This window comes from Capra hircus, chromosome 24, assembly GCF_001704415.2.
Source record: "Capra hircus breed San Clemente chromosome 24, ASM170441v1, whole genome shotgun sequence".
NCBI classification, from domain to species: Eukaryota; Metazoa; Chordata; class Mammalia; order Artiodactyla; family Bovidae; genus Capra; species Capra hircus.
In genome coordinates, this window is record NC_030831.1 from 54,543,704 (window position 1) to 54,557,203 (window position 13,500).

The following is a 13,500-nucleotide window of genomic DNA, read 5'->3' on the forward strand; positions in this document are numbered from 1 at the left end:
TACAAAGGGTCGCCTACCATTTTTTTTTTCTTTTCTTTTTCTTTAAACGGGTAGGAAAATAATTTTTTTTAATAGACTGAAATATAAGCCTTTCAATTTGCCTCTTGAGAAACCTATATGCAGGTCAGAAAGCAACAGTTAGAACTGGACATGGAACAACACACTGGTTCCAAATAGGAAAAGGCTGTATATTGTCACCCTGCTTATTTAACTTTTATGCAGAGTACATCATGAGAAACGCTGGGCTGGAAGAAGCACAAGCTGGAATCAAGATTGCCAGGAGAAATATCAATAACCTCAGATATGCAGATGACACCACCCTTACGGCAGAAAGTGAAGAGGAACTCAAAACCCTCTTGATGAAAGTAAAAGAGGAGAGTGAAAAAGTTGGCTTAAAGCTCAACATTCAGAAAACAAAATCATGGCATCCGGTCCCATCATTTCATGGAAAATAGATGGGGAAACAGTGGAAACAGTGTCAGACTTTATTTTTTGGGGCTCCAAAATCACTGCAGATGGTGATTGCAGCCATGAAATTAAAAGATACTTACTCCATGGAAGGAAAGTTATGACCAACCTAGATAGTATATTCAAAAGCAGAGACATTACTTTGCCAACAAAGGTTCATCTAGTCAAGGCTATGGTTTTCCCAAGTGGTCATGTATGGATGTGAGAGTTGGACTGTGAAGAAAGCTGAGCGCTGAAGAATTGATGCTTTTGAACTGTGGTGTTGAAGAAGACTCTTGAGAGTCCCTTGGACTGCAAGGAGGTCCAATCAGTCCATCCTAAAGGAGATCAGTCCTGGGTGTTCGTTGGAAGGACTGATGCTGAAGCTGAAACTCCAGTACTTTGGCCACCTCATGCGAAGAGTTGACTCATTGGAAAAGACTCTGATGCTGGGAGGGATTGGGGGCAGGAGGAGAAGGGGACGACAGAGGATGAGATGGCTGGATGGCATCACCAACTCAATGGACATGGGTTTGAGTGAACTCTGGGAGATGGTGATGGACAGGGAGGCCTGGCGTGCTGTGATTCATGGGGTCGCAAAGAGTCAGACACGACTGAGCGACTGAACTGAACTGGACTGAAGGAATCTTCTCCTTAGCCCACTTTAAACAGGTCTTATCATGCCCAGTAGTGTCCAGCTCTTTGCATCCCCATGAAATGCAGCCCTCCAGGCTCTCCTGTCTACGGGATTTCCCAGGCAAGAATACTGGAGTGGGTTGCCGTGCTGCCCTCTAGGGGAACTTCCCAACCAGGGATCGAACCCATGTCTCCCACACTGAAAGCTGATTCTTTACCTGCTGAGCCCTCTGGGAAGCCCTAGACTATTGTAAACAGCGCTGCAAGGAACATTGGGGTGCATGGACGGGAGAGGAGTTTGGGGGGAGAATGGATACAGGTGTGCGTGCGGCTGAGTCACTCTGCGGTGCACATCATTGTTAGTTGGCTATATTCCAATATAAAATCTAATGTGAAAAGCAAGCAAAAGCAGGTCTAGCCCTGGCTGGTGAGGCTCCCTGAGGGTTGACAGCAGGGACAGTGATGTCTGGGGTGCTGTCAGCTGCCACACGGCATATGCAACTGAGTCTAGGCCCCCCGGTGGAAGGGGCACTTGGGTAAGAGCAGCTGGGTGCCCAGCAGCACAGCGGGTGCCCAGCTTGACTCTCTCTCCCAGGTGTGTGGTGTCACCGTCTGCAGGAGCCTCTGCAGCGAAGACCTCTTCCTTCCTCATCACTCCCCAGTGCTAGAGTGCATGTACAACTCCTAGACTCCATCAGCTGAGTGCTTCTGCCCAGAAAGGTCATCAGAGGATTGGCCCTCCGGCTTGTTGTGCTAGACGCAGTGAAAATCCCCTTCTTTCTCTGGCAGAGAGGGACTCTGGCACAGAGAAGTGCTTTAGATCCAGCAGCAGGAACACTTGGTATCTAGTGCCCAGGGGCAATGCCCAGAGGATTGAATCCCTGCCCGTTACTGATCTTGGCCGGGGCACCAGCACTGGACTCTCCCATTTCCATATCTAGTTTTCCCATCAATTCTGAGTGCCGAGTTTACTTCCAGGAAATTCTTTTCCTGCGGCTTCCCAGGTGGCTCAGTGGTAAAGAATCCACCTGCCAATACAGGAGACACGGGTTCGACCCCTGGGTGGGGAAGATCCCCTGGAGAAGGGAATCGCTACCCACTCCAGTATTCTTGCCTGGAGAATCCCATGGACAGAGGAGCCTGGGGGGCTGCAGTCCATGGGGTCACAAAGAGTAGGACACGACTGAGTAACTGAGCACGCCCATGCACAAACTCCTTTCCTACCTAGGTGAGCCAGACTCAGTGCTTAGGAAGCGAGAGCCCCGCTCTGGCACACTGTCTGAATTTTCAGCTTCTCAGTTCTGAGCTAAGGATATTGACAGTTGTCTCATCATTCTGAGTCACTGTGATAGAGAGCTTAGATATTAGAAGCTGAGAGAGTTAAGTTACAATAAGACGCTACAAAGATAATGAGGTTATATGAGGGGTAAAGTAAAGCTAACGGGTCTCCAGACCCTTAAAGAGACTGGCCGTGTCCCGAATACTGAATAGCACACCTGTTCTGCAGTGATATTACACGGCACAATGGTGACATCCAGTGTCAGCTGGCTAAACCTCAGGTGACCATGCAGTTTACCTGAAAATGACGCACAGAGCATCAAAAGACATGCATGTCAGCACTGAGCCCAATGCTGTTTGCAAGCAATAACCTAAGATTGTCGAAGTAGAATTAATTTCTATTCATTTCTAAATGCTACTCATTTGTAAACACATGTGTTCATATCATAGCCAGTGATATAGAAAGCTCTTAGATATGTAATACAGGCAAATTCATTCAGGGGGATAAAAGGATTAAAATACTAGTCCAAACACTATAGAAAATACATACTATTGACAGAGCACTGTGCCATTTGCCAAGGAATTATTTCCCATGTGTTGTCAAAATTAATCATCAAAACACAGTGTGCAATAATTGTGACCTCTATACTTATATCTATCTATATGTATGTATAAGGCAGCCAGGTCACAGAGAAGTGATATGTTTTTCAAAATCATAAGTTAATCTCATCACCTGAACCCAGAAAGTTATTTTTTTTCAATTCTTTATCACCATTTATTTAAATTATTCTTTTTTTACACATGGAATTACACTTTTATCTTTGTCAAAAATCAAGTGGTTTGGAAATCTTCAATTGATTGTGTGTTTGGAGAACATTTCTGGATTCTCTTCTAATCTATCTCGATGTCTGTTCATTTTTTTAAATTTAATTTTGATTTTATATTGGAGTGTAGTTGATTGGCAATGGTTGTGCTCACTTCAGGTGTGCAGCACAATTGTTCACCGATACACATAAATGGATCTATTCCTTTTGAGTGTTTTCCCATACAGTTCATGACAGAATATTGACTGAAGCTCCTTGTATTGTACAGTAGGTCTCTGTTGATAATCTGTTTTATGTATAGTAAGTAGTGTGTATCTGTTAATCCCAAACCCCTCCTTGGAAAAGTTTTAATCTCCCTTAGGCTTTAGCTTCCTCAACTGAAAAACCCAAATGAAGCTGTTAACTTCCTCACAGAGTTGCTGCTAAGTCACTCAGTCATGTCCGACTCTTTGCGACCCCTTAGACTGTAGCCCACCAGGCTCCTCTGTCCATGGGATTTCCCAGGCAAGAACACTGGAGTGGGTTGCCATTCCCTTCTCCAGGGGATATTCCCGACCCCTGCATCTCCTCCTGTTGTCTCCTGCATTGCAGGCGGGTTCCTTATTGCTGGAGCCATTGAGTTATATGATGATTAAATAGGATAATGCAGAAAAAGTGCTTAATGGGGTATCTGACTATAATCCACCCTCAGAGAATATTAAATAATCGTGTTTAGGCTCACAGCTTATAATGAACATTTGCTTAAAGAGCATCATTTGAAAGTATCAAGGCCTAAACCCAGTTGTCCCCTTTCTATTCCCACGCCCCCAGCTCCATCAGTCAGTTACACCTGCTGCTCTGACCTTCTCATCGATGGATCTATTTTAAAGCCACTTATGAGAAAAAGAAATTAAGGAAACAATTCCATTCACCATTGCAACGAAAAGAATAAAATACTTAGGAATATATCTACCTAAAGAAACTAAAGACCTATATATAGAAAACTATAAAACACTGATGAAAGAAATCAAAGAGGACACTAATAGATGGAGAAATATACCATGTTCATGGATCGGAAGAATCAATATAGTGAAAATGAGTATACTACCCAAAGCAATTTACAAATTCAATGCAATCCCTATCAAGCTACCAGCCACATTTTTCACAGAACTAGAACAAATAATTTCAAGATTTGTATGGAAATACAAAAAACCTCAAATAGCCAAAGCAATCTTGAGAAATAAGAATGGAACTGGCGGAATCAACTTGCCTGACTTCAGGCTCTACTACAAAGCCACAGTCATCAAGACAGTATGGTACTGGCACAAAGACAGACATATAGATCAATGGAACAAAATAGAAAGCCCAGAGATAAATCCACACACATATGGACACCTTATCTTTGACAAAGGAGGCAAGAATATACAATGGAGTAAAGACAATCTCTTTAACAAGTGGTGCTGGGAAAACTGGTCAACCACTTGTAAAAGAATGAAACTAGATCACTTTCTAACACCGCACACAAAAATCAACTCAAAATGGATTAAAGATCTAAATGTAAGATCAGAAACTATAAAACTCCTAGAGGAGAACATAGGCAAAACACTCTCAGACATAAATCACAGCAGGATCCTCTATGATCCACCTCCCAGAATTCTGGAAATAAAAGCAAAAATAAACAAATGGGATCTAATTAAAATTAAAAGCTTCTGCACAACAAAGGAAACTATAAGCAAGGTGAAAAGACAGCCTTCTGAATGGGAGAAAATAATAGCAAATGAAGCAACTGACAAACAACTAATCTCAAAAATATACAAGCAACTCCTGCAGCTCAATTCCAGAAAAATAAAAGACCCAATCAAAAAATGGGCCAAAGAACTAAATAGACATTTCTCCAAAGAAGACATACGGATGGCTAACAAACACATGAAAAGATGCTCAACATCACTCATTATTAGAGAAATGCAAATGAAAACCACAATGAGGTACCACTTCACACCAGTCAGAATGGCTGCGATCCAAAAATCTGCAAGCAATAAATGCTGGAGAGGGTGTGGAGAAAAGGGAACCCTCCTACACTGTTGGTGGGAATGCAAACTAGTACAGCCACTATGGAGAACAGTGTGGAGATTCCTTAAAAAATTGCAAATAGAACTACCTTATGACCCAGCAATCCCACTGCTGGGCATACACACCGAGGAAACCAGAATTGAAAGAGACACATGTACCCCAATGTTCATCGCAGCACTGTTTATAATAGCCAGGACATGGAAACAACCTAGATGTCCATCAGCAGATGAATGGATAAGAAAGCTGTGGTACATATACACAATGGAGTATTAGTCAGCCGTAAAAAAGAATTCATTTGAATCAGTTCTGACGAGATGGATGAAACTGGAGCCGATTATACAGAGTGAAGTAAGCCAGAAAGAAAAACACCAATACAGTATACTAACACATATATATGGAATTTAGGAAGATGGCAATGACGACCCTGTATGCAAGACAGGAAAAAAGACACAGATGTGTATAACGGACTTTTGGACTCAGAGGGAGAGGGAGAGGGTGGGATGATTTGGGAGAATGGGAATTCTAACATGTATACTATCATGTAAGAATTGAATCGCCAGTCTATGTCTGACGCAGGATACAGCATGCTTGGGGCTGGTGCATGGGGATGACCCAGAGAGATGTTATGGGGAGGGAGGTGGGAGGGGGGTTCATGTTTGGGAACGCATGTAAGAATTAAAGATTTTAAAATTTAAAAAATAAAAAACTAAAAAATAATAATAATAAAAATAAAAAATAAAAACAACAAAAAAATAAAATTAAAAAAAAAAGCCATTTATGACTCATCAATGAAAGAATATGAAAAGAACTAGTTGTCACTGATATTTATCTCAGTCATTTGCAACATTGATAAGAAAGGTGCCTTTTTGGAAAATTTCTTCTGTGGCTTCCTGAAATATTTTAAGAATAAAAGGCTCAGGGATTTACAAAGTAGCTATAGCTTCCCAAACTGGTCTTGGGATATCTGAGCTTCAACATCACCTACATCATTTTAAAAATTATCTAGAGAAGGAGGGAAAAACAGACAATCCCACTTGTGGGTGAGGATGGGGAGAAGCAACAACTCCTGAGTGCTGCTGGTGGGAAAGCCAAACTCACAGCCACACGAGACATCAACACTTAGGCAGCTTCCTATAAAGTTAAGCATGGACTGTACAACCCAGCAGTCCCTCTCCTAGGGGATTTTGTATGTCCATAAAACACATTTATAGTGGCCAAAGTCTGGAAAAAATTAAAATATTCATCAACAGGTGAATCCTATTCATCAATACAAAAGAATGATCAACTGATATGATCTGAAGAGCTGACTCATTGGAAAAGACTCTGATGCTGGGAGAGATTGAAGACCGGGGAGAAAGAGCAACAGAGGATGAGATGGTTGGATGGCATCACCGACTCAACAGACATGAGTTTGAGCAAGCTCTGGGAGATGGTGAAGGACAGGGAAGCCTGGTGTGCTGCAGTCCATGGGGGTCGCAAAGAGTTGGATACAAGTGAGCCACTGAACAACGCTGATACAATATAGATGAATCTCAGATGCATTACGCTGACTGAAAACAGCCAGATCCCAAAGGCTACATATGCCATAGTTCCATTTATATGATATTCTAGAAAATTTGAAACTATAGGGTCAGAAAACTGAACTGGAATTGACTACAAAAGAGACACTTGGGACTATTTTAGGGGATTATGGCTGGATGGCATCACTGACTCGGTGGACGTGAGTCTGAGCGAACTCCCGGAGTTGGTGATGGACAGGGAGGCCTGGCGTGCTGCGATTCATGGGGTCACAAAGAGTTGGACATGACTGAGCGACTGAACTGAACTGAACTGAGGGAGTGATGATGAAACTGTTCTCTATCTTGATGGTGACGGTGGTTCCATGACTCAGAACTCTATACTAACAAAGATGGATGGATATACTTTTATTTTCTAAATAGTAAGTAAATAGTACCCTAGTAAAAGCTAAGTACAGTGGAGATTTCAAAATACAATTAACTGCAAGCTACAATTAACTACATTTATTTCCTAATTCAAACTGTTGAGCCCTCCAAAAGTGTAAATGACCGAAAAAAAAAAAAAGCAATAGGGTCAGAATTGTGTGAGTTGCTGACAGGCAGGGAAAGCTATTGCTCTTACAAGAATAGTCCATGGAGCCTGACATTCAATAAGGCGACAAAAGCAAGGGAAATCTTAAACATCTTACTAAAGTTAATCATAATTATTACTTACTGAGGTGGAAAAGTAGGAAGAAATATATAAAAATATATAAGAAATATGCAAGAAAACTTGCAACAAGAAGATTTAAATCTAATTCTGAAATAGAATTTATTTCACCTACCCATTCTTTTTTTTTTTTTTTTTGCAATCTTTTCTTAATTGGAGTACAGTTGCTTTCCAATGTTACAGCTATCTGTTTCAAACCTGCCAGTGTATAGATGTCAATCCAGTTCTCCCAGTTCATCTCAGCCTCGCCTTCCCCTCATCCCACTGTCCACAAGTCAGTTCTCTACGTCTGCATCTCTGTTCCCGCCCTATAAATAGGCTCTTGTACCATTTTTCTAGATTCCACATGTATGTATTACTATACAATTATACTGTGTGTTTTTCCCTCTCTGACTTATTATGCTTCACTCGGTATGACAGACTCCAGGTCCACCAGTGTCTCTACAACTGACCGTCCTCTTTCTGATCATCTTCTAAATGCATGTTTCCCTTCTTCACAGTAGAACATAAGCACATGGACGACTGGGGCAGTGACGGCAAAGTCTGTGAAGGTTGCCCACCCCTGAAGCAGTGGGGACCCTGTGCCCCCCTCCCCCCTCTCCCTCCCCCTGCAGCCCCGTACCAGGAAGAGGTCAGACTGATTTCAGCATCCTACCCAAACCCAGGGGATAACAGAAAGATACAAGGGCGAGAAGCACCTCCTGGTTCTGGATGAAACCAAGCTCCTTATATCAAATCCCATGAACATGAGTGATGAGTGAGTGAAGTTTCCCAAAATAATTAGGAGAAGCTTATAGCTCAATGCTGAGCAAGCCTTTTTCCTGTTGGTGAACAGACACGAGAGGGGGAACATGTCTACTTCAATTTCCAGAAAGTGAAAAAGATGAAGATAGATTCCTATAATTGGCATTTCACTCTCAAGAGACATTTGATATGAAATGACCGGTTTAAGACTAGAAAATGAAACTGTTCTGGAAATTTTTAAATCAATACCAAGTTAAAAAAAGACTTACCAACAGAGACTTATCAATTCATCCAACCACAGATCAGTAAAACAGCAGTGGTCTGAGCCAAGAGTTCTGGCAAGTTGTTTTGATAGTAGCAGACAAACTGAGCTCCAAATGAACATACCCAGCTTTGGAAAACTGTACTATTCAACTTAGACTGCTTTAGTTTCAAACATGAAATTCTTTGCACTCCACATTGTCAATAAAATAGACTTTCAAGTTATCTGAATGCTTTTTTTCCCCATAGGAACTTGCAATTTCAGCAGTAACTTACAGGCATTCAGAAACAGTGTCTTCTCTTTAGCTGCACAGAATTGGCCGACATTTTATAGAAGAGTTTCCACTCAACTGGAGAAATCTCCCTAAGCGGATCTTTAAGCATAAGTTGTCAAACGTAAACCACTAAAAATGCATTTGCCATAAGAATTGACACAAAACAGGGAGAATGCGGGTATAGAAGAAAACATCTCCCCTAAATGAACACCTAAGAAAGGTATATACCAAAATGCTTTTGTAGTGTTGGAGAGTTCTTTGTTCACAGAAAACATCACTATTTAATAGAAACCTGGAATAATTTATCATTTGGTCTAGCTCCTCTAAATGTCCCAGAGGAAAAAAAGAGTGGTATTTCTTCTGTTTTAGATTTTCAGAATTCAAACTAGTGCCTGATTTGGTAAGTCAACATCAGTTGCATCAGTTTAGTGATCATCAGCACAGTGATAGAAACGACAAAATAATAAAATGAAAAGCGTGCAAATTCAGATGCACTCCCTTCTACTTTTTGGCTTACGGCTACAGATGACTCTTGCTTTCTGTTAAGTGTGCCACTAAAGTATGTTATTAAGAAGGGCTCATATTTTTAAGAGTAATTCAGTTATCACTGTTGGATGAAACATGCATCAAAATTCCCCCATTTAAATGCATATTATTTGCGAAGAAAACACACAAAGGAGATGTGTGTGTGTGTTTAGACACTCAGTCGTGTCCAAATCTTTGCGGCCCCATGAACTGTAACCCACTAGGCTCCTATGCCCATGGAATTTTTCAGGCAAGAATACTGGAGTGGGTTGCCACTCCCTCCTCCAGGGGACCTTCCCAACCCAAGGATCAAACCCAGGTTTGATTCACATTGCAGGTGGATTCTTTACCATCTGAGCCATCAGGGAAGCCTGGCCTCTTTCCAAATGTTAACATTAAGAGTTAGTGTCTTCCAAGTCCAACCTAGAATATGAAATGACTGATGCTTTCTGCTACTGGCTTGGGATTTACTATTTACTATTTTCATGGAGTATCACAGAAAGATCACAGTTATGACATTTGGTAAGTATCAGTATTGCATGTCAGAAATATATTTTTTCATAAATATAAATAAGTGTTTGGCTCCTATCAGTTATTTTCAAATTATGGAAGTTGGACCAAAATATCTGTCTTACCACTTCAATTGCAGCAATATCCATCAAGGTAAGCAAAATTTGGCATAGCATCCAATGGAAGGAACATTAGTAGCAATAAAAAGGAACCACCATGCTACAACCTGAATGCACCTCAAAAACATTACTCCAGGTGAAAGAAGTCAGATGCTAAATACCATATATTCTATTATCTCATCGTGCAAAATGCCCAGAAAGTCAAATTTAAAGAGACAGAAAACAGATTAGTGCTTGCCTGGGTCTGAGGGTGAGAATGGTGAGTGCTACAAACAGGCACTCGAGATTTGGGAGAGGGGGCGGGGATGAAAATGTTCTAAAATTGGATTGTGATAATGATTGCATAACTCCATAAGTTTACTAAAAATCATTAAATTGTAGAGTGTGATGTATTTGATAGTTTATAAATTATATCTCCAATAGAGCTGGTTTTAAAATAAATAGCCAAAAAAAAGCAAGAATGTCTTACATAAAGTCATTTTTTCCCCCCTCTGAGGTTAAAAAATAATTGTAGTCATGTTTTTTTAAATTTACAAGAAAAAAAAATAACTTGATGCATATAATTTTCTCAGTTAAAATTTTTCAACCCCTAAATTACTGGCATCTACTTACTACTACTACAAATTTAAATTTTATTGAATTTGCATGAAATTGAACTTTTAAGCTATTTCAGGCTTAAGATCTTAATATTTCATAATATTAAACTCAGAATACAGGATTCCTAAATTCTTTCCCAGCCTAAGTAAAAGAGGAAACTGACCTAAATAACATATAAATTTCTTTACAATTTTTTAATTTGACCATTTAAATCAGTGGAAAAGAGTCTGTGATTTGAAACTAATCTAGTTTCGGTCAGTATAAATGATAGATGATGACTGATATGGCTTCTGGTTATGGCCTCAGGGTGTTCTGGAGGATTCCAAAGCTGTCTAAATTCCAGAGGACAGGAATGTGTCTCATTTACACCAACTTTTATCCCCCTGTGTCTCCAAGAGAGACCATGGTGCCCTATACAATAAATGTTGGTTCAGTGGTTCAGTTAATATATGAACAGGCCTGAAAATCCCCAGGTGCACCAAATATTTTCTAAAACTGAGCACACACACACACACATATTTTTGTTTTCCAAGCTCGTGACTGTTTCCATGTTTAGATGCTTAGTAAAATGTAAATTCACTTAAACATGCTACTAAATTGATAGTAACATGTTGCCATTTTGAAATGCTTTTCCATCAATAAATGGCCATCTAATTTTAATGTAAAAATCTCAAAGATTCAAGCCCACTACTGTAAAAGACTTTGACATTCCTCCAAGGAACTTTCCAGGCAAGAATATTGGAGTGGGTAGCCATTCCTTTCTCCAGGAGAACAGAGAGATCTTCCCAACCCAGGGATCAAACTCTGATCTCCTGCATTACAAGCAGATTCTTTACCATCAAAGCCATCTGGGAAGCCCTCAGATGTCTTAGTTGTTTCCTTTTTCAGTCATCATTCCAAACAAATAAATATATGCCTCATTTTTCAATTTTGACCAAATCTAGCTTAGATTTTTCCAACTTCGTCCAGAATCTGGATTACAACTCAAGCCCACTTTGCAACACATTATAAATCACTACGCTAACAAATATATTAACATGCTTGCTAATATCTTCTGAAATCATAAACGTGAAAAATACCACTGAAATAGTTTTCAAAAGCCTCTCTTTAGTTAGTGCAGGTTTGGTTACTAAATTTATTTAGCAAATTAAAAGGTGACGACCTTGTGAAGCTTGGGAGGTCGCAGAAAGTGTAAGCCATTTTCATTCTTTCGTAGTGAGTTGGGAAGTCCCTGCCTTAGGCACAAATTCCTCTGTGTCAGGGACCTTCACACTCAAAGGGTCAGCGTAGGGTGGGAGGGAGGGGGACGGCCCAGCAGCAGGAAACAATCGCACCTGTTGTGTCTGCAGGAGTACCTGAGACTGCAGCTCAGATCACATTTCTGAAAAGCCAGATTTCTGCAGAGCTGAATATTTAATACCATCAGGTACATAAAAGGACACACAGGATCTCTCCCCAGTTGCAAGTGAGAAATAATTCCCTATTAACACTTTATCTAGCCTATGTATAGCAATAAGAAAAAAAAAGGTTTTTATTTCTTAAAAATAAAACTAGAGTGAAAATGGCAGACCGAGTTTCAGGCACCTTTGGAACTAACTGCTTCTTCTATATATGTAAATAAATGTATTTGCTCTCCCAGAAGGTTAAAAGTTTGCAGCCATGCCATTCATGCTATCTAAATCTCCCCTCTCACGGTCCCGCGCTATTCCTTCCGTAAGATGACACTGCCCCTTTGCACACCTGCCGGGGGGATAAGTAACTTTCAGCTCTAGAATCCCATGACAGCCGAAAACTGTCATGCAACAGGTCCCTCTTCCTTCATTAGAAGCTAACAGAAGCCAGCAAGGATGACCGTCTGCGCTCTTAAGAATTCGGGGCACAGGGAACCGTCAAAGTCGTCCCGCGGGGGTCCATAGGTGACAGCCAAGTTTTCCAGAAGGCTTTCTCCACCGCCTCTGAAGAGGGGGACCCCCCAGCCAAGGGACTGCCAAAGAGCAACCTAAATAAACAATCGGGCGTGCGCAGGGCGAAGGAGGGGGTATCCTTTCTCGGGAAAGGCAACTCTGTTCCTCGTCGTTCAGTTCCCAAGTCGTATCAGACTCTCTGCGACCCCACGGACTGCAGCACGCCAGGCTTCCCTGTCCTTCACTATCTCCTCCGAGAGTGTGCCCAAGTTCGTGCCCACCGAGTGGGTGATGCCACCCTGGAGGCGCACAAACTTCTAGCCCAGGGAATCCGAGTCCAGAAGAACGGTTTACAGGGAGAATGCCGTCCTCACCCAGGACCTGTGTGCAGGGAAATGCCCTTGGTGCTCCAGGCGGGACGAGGGGAGGGTGGAGGAGACCCGCTCCAAGGGCGCCTGGACCCCCGCTCGCCCGGGAGACAGTGGGGTGACCCGGGCGAAGATCGCTGAGGCTCGCCTACCTTGGAGGGCGCTCAGCGAGCGCCGGGTCCGGGCGCCGCTCCTCCCCTGGCTCGGCACCTCGGGCGGGTAGAGCGGGTAGGCTCCGCAGGGCTCGGTGGCTCCACCTCCGCTCCAAGGAGCTCCGCCCCGCACGGCAGGGCGCGCCCGGGGCAGAGTCGGGCGCCGGAGAGGCTCCGGGGCGGGGCCCGGGCTTCCCAGGGCCCGGAATCGCGCGCCCGGCTCCAGGCGCCCCGGGGTGCCTTGTGTGCACCCCGACACTCAAGTCCCCAACCCTGCGCACCGCTCAGTAATTGGGTTATTCTGTTGGGGGTGAGGGGTAGATAGTTCCTGCTGCTTTTTTTAAAAAAAGGTCCTGTTTAATCTCCAAGCTCATATACTTTTTGTTTTTTATACTTTGGCCACCTGATGCGAAGAACTGACTCCTTGGAAAAGACCCTGATGCTGGGAAAGATTGAAGGCCGGAGAAGAAGGGGGACAACAGAGGATGAGATCGGTGGATTGCATCACCGACTCAGTGGACATGAGTTTGAGCAAGCTCTGGGAGTTGGTGATGGACGGGGAGGCCTGGCGTGCTGCAGTCCATG

General features: G+C 42.4%; 1 protein-coding gene across 2 annotated transcripts in view; it reads right to left on the reverse strand.

Annotated features, from left to right (window-relative positions):
* CCDC68 (coiled-coil domain containing 68) overlaps window positions 1-13,009 on the reverse strand; it is a 60,503-nt gene extending 47,494 nt beyond the window's left edge. The window contains exon 1 of one of the 2 annotated variants that reach the window (XM_018039766.1): window positions 12,916-13,009. The gene's annotated coding sequence lies outside the window, so the exon portion shown is untranslated. The remainder of the gene's footprint in view (window positions 1-12,915) is intronic. The other variant, XM_018039767.1, reaches the window with a different exon arrangement.